Below are 4,183 nucleotides of genomic sequence, written 5' to 3'. Positions count from 1 at the left end.
AGAAAGAAAGAAAGAAAGAAAGAAAGAAAGAAAGAAAGAAAGAAAGAAAGAAAGAAAGAAATTACTTTAATTTTATCTTTCCTTCATTTGCTGGCCTTTAATTTTGGTTTGCTTTTATTGTATAACAACAATATATAAACATTATTTTTGCATAAAGTATATACATATTAAAAAATATTGCTGTAGAGATAAGAAAACAGCCCAGTAGGTAAATGTACTTATCATTAAGCCAATGACATGTGCTGACCCCAGGACCTATATTGGGAAGGAAAGAACTGATACTACATGTTGTCCTCTGGGCTTCATATGTACATATTACTGTTGTTCTATAGTACAGCTTGAGATCAGGGATGGAGATAACTCCAGAAGATCTTTTATTGTAGAGGATTGTTTTAGCAATTATGGGTTTCTTATTATTCTATATGAAGTTGAGAATTTTTCTTTCAAAGTCTGTAAAGAATTGTTTTGATAATTTGATTGGAATTGCACTGAATCTGTAGATTGCTTTTTTTAATATTAGTTACATTTTATTAACTCTGTATCCTAGCTGTATCCCTCTCCCTCATTCCCTCCAAATCCCTCCCTCATCCCCTCCCTGCCCCTTTCCAAGTCTACTGATTGGGAAAACCTCCTCCTCTTTCATCTGATCCCCTTTTATCAGGTATTTTCAGGACTGCCTGCAAAGTCCTCCCCTGTGGCCTAGCAGGACTGCTTCTCTCTTAGGGGGTGGGGAGGTCAAAGAGACTGCCATTGAGTTCATGTCAGAAATAGTCCCTGTTCCCCTTACTATGGGAAAACAGTTGGTTACTGAGCTATCACAAACTACTTCCGAGCAGAGGTTCTAGGTTATATCCATACATGGTCCTTGGTGGAATGTCAGTCTCAGAAAAGACCTGTGTCTAGATATATTTGGTCCATGTGGAGCTCCTATTCTTTCCATGTCATACTAACTCCCTCTTCTTTCATATGGTTCCCTGCATTATGTCAAAGGTTTGGTTATGAGTCTTAGTATCAGCTTTGATATACTGCTAGGTAAAGTCTTTCAGAGGCCTTCTGTGGTAGGCTCCTGTCCTGTTACTTATTTTCTCCTATGTCCAATGCACATCCCATTTGTCTTTCCAAGTGAGGATTGATCATCTTACCCCAGGTCCTCTTTCTTGTTTATCTTCTTTGGTGTATAGATTTCATTATGTTTATCATACCTTATAGGTATATGTGAATGAGTATATACCATGTGTGTCTTTCTCCTTCTGGGATACCTCCCTCAGAATGATCTTTTCTAGTTCCCACCATTTGCCTACAAATTTTGTGATTTCCCCATTTTTGATTGCTGGGTGTAAAATTACCACAATTTCTGTATCCATTCCTCTGTTAAGGGACATCTGGGTTGTTTCCAGGTTCTGGCTATTACAAATAAAGCTGCTACAAACATAATTGAGCAAATGTCCTTGTTGTGTACTTGAGCAAATTTTGAGTATATGCCTAGGAGTGGTATAGCTGGATCTTGAGGAAGCGCTATACCTAATTGTCTGAGAAACTGCCATATTGACTTCAAAAGTGGTTGTACCAGTTTACATTCTCACCAGGAGAGGAGGGGGGTTCCCTTTCTCCACAACCTGCCAGCATGTGTTGTCATTTGAGTTTTTTATTTTAGCCATTCTGATGTGTGTATGGTAAAATCTCAGGATCGTTTTGATTTGCATCTCCCTCATGGCTGTTTCTTTGCCATTCTATATTCCTCTACAGAGAATTCACTATTTAGCTCTGTACCCCATTTTTTAATTGGATTACTTGATTTATTGCTTTTTAACTGCTTTAATTATTTATATATGCTGGATATCAGCCCTCTGTCAGATATAGGATTGTTTTGATGAAAGTGACTTTTGCTTTACAGAAGCTTTTCAGTTTCCTGAGGTCCCATTCATTGATTGTTGCTCTTATAGCCTGTGCTGTTGGTGTTCTATTCAGGAAGTTGTCTCCTGTGCCAATAAGTTCTAGGCTCTTCCCCACTTTTTCTTCTAACTGATTTAGAGTATCTGGTTTTATGTTGAGGCCTTTGATCCACTTGGACTTTAGTTTTGTGCAGGGGTGATAGATATGGATCTATTTTCATTTTTCTGCATGTAGATATCCAGTTGGTCCAGCACCAATTGTTGAAGATGCTGTCTTTTTCCATTGAATGGTTTTGGCTTCTTTGTAAAAAATCAAGTATTCATAGGTGTGTGTTTTTATTTCTGGGTCTTCTATTTCGTTTCGTTGATCCTCCTTTCTGTTTCTATGCCAATACCATGCAATTTTTGTTACTATTGCTCTGTAGTACAGCTTGAGATTGGGGATGAAGATACCTCCAGATGATCTGTTGTTGTACAGGATTGTTTTGGAGATTCTGGGTTTTTTGTTTCTCCATATGAAGCTGAGAATCTTTCTTTAAGGTCTGTAAAGAACTGAGATGGTATTTTGATTGGAATTGCTTTGATTCTGTAGATTGCTTTTGGCAGGATGGACATTTTCACAATGTTAAACCTACCAATCCATGTGCATGGGAGATCTTTCCATCTTCTGATATTTTCTTCAATTACTTTCTTCAAAGAGTTAAAGTTTTTTCAAACAGGTCTTTCACTTGCTTAGTTAGAGTCACCCCAAGGTACTTCATGATATTAGTGGCTACTGTGAAAGGGGTTGTTTCCCTAATTTTTTTCTTGGCCCTATTGTCTTTTGTATACAGGAGGGCTTCTAATTTTTTTGAGTTGATTTTGTATCCTGCCACTTTGCTGAAGGTGTTTATCAGCTGGAGGAGTTCTCTGGTTGAATTTTTGGGGTCGCTCATGTATACTATCATATCATCTGCAAATAGTGACACTTTGACCTCTTCCTTTCTGATTTGTATCCCCTTGATCTCCTTTACTTGTCTTATTGCTTTAGCTAGGACTTCAAGTACTATATCAAAGAGATATGGAGAGAGTGGACAGCCTTGTCTTGTCCCTGATTTCAGTGGGATTGCTTTAAGTTTCTCTCCATTGAGTTTGATGTTTGCTATAGACTTACTATATATTGCCTTTACTATGTTTAGGTATGTGCCTTGTAGCCCTGATCTCTCCAAGACTTTAAACATGAATGGGTGTTGGATGTTGTCAAATGATTTTTGGCATCTAAGGAGATGATTATGTGGTTTTTCTCCTTCAGTTTGTTTATGTGTTGGATTACGTTGATGGATTTCCATATGTTTAACCACCCTTGCATGCCTGTGATGAAGCCTACTTGGTCATCGTGGATGATATCTTTGATGTGTTCTTGGATTTGGTTTGCAAGGATTTTATTGAGTATTTTTGTGTCAATGTTCATAAGAGAGATAGGTCTCGTTTTTTTGGTGAGTCTTTGTGTGGTTTAGGTATCAATGTGACTGTGGCTTCATAGCATGAGTTTGGTAATGTTCCTTCTGTTTCTATTTTGTGGAATAGTTAAGAGAGAATTGGAGTTAGCACTCCTTGGAAGGTCTGGTAGAATTCTGCAATGAATCCATCTGGCCCAAGGCTTTTTTTTGGAAGGAAGACTGTTGATGACTGCTTCTATTTCCTCGGGGAATAGAGGACTATTCAGTCTTTCTACCCGATCTTGACTTAATTTTGGTGGATGGACTCTATGAAGAAAATTGTCCATTTCTTTTAGATTTTTGAATTTTGTGGCATAAATGCTTTTGTAGTTCCACCTAATGATCTTTTGCATTTCCTCACTGTCTGTAGTTATGTCCCCCTATTCATTTCTGATTTTGCTAATTTGGATAGTTTCTTTCTGCCTTTTAGTTAGTTTGGCTAAAGTTTGTCTATCTTGTTGATTTTCTCAAAGAACCAGCTCTTGGTTTCATTGATTCTTTGTATAGTTTTATTTGTTTCCAATTGATTGATTTCCTTCCTGAGTTTGATTATTTCTAGCTGTCTGTATTTGCTTCTTTTTTTTTTTTTTGAGGCTTTAAGTTGGGCCATTAAGTTGCTTGTATGAGATGTCACAATTTTCTTCTTGAAGGCACTTAGTGCTATGAATTTTCCTCTGAGCACTGCTTTCATTGTGTCCCATAATTAGGGTATGTTGCACCTTCATTTTCTAGGAATTCTAGGAATTGAATTCTAGGAAGACTTTAATTTCTTTCTTTCTTTCTTTCTTTCTTTCTTTCTTTCTTTCTTTCTTT

This window comes from Psammomys obesus, unplaced genomic scaffold, assembly GCF_907164565.1.
Source record: "Psammomys obesus unplaced genomic scaffold, mPsaObe1.curated_primary_1811, whole genome shotgun sequence".
In the NCBI taxonomy this organism is placed as follows: Eukaryota; Metazoa; Chordata; class Mammalia; order Rodentia; family Muridae; genus Psammomys; species Psammomys obesus.
Note: the sequence above shows the minus strand (reverse complement) of the source record.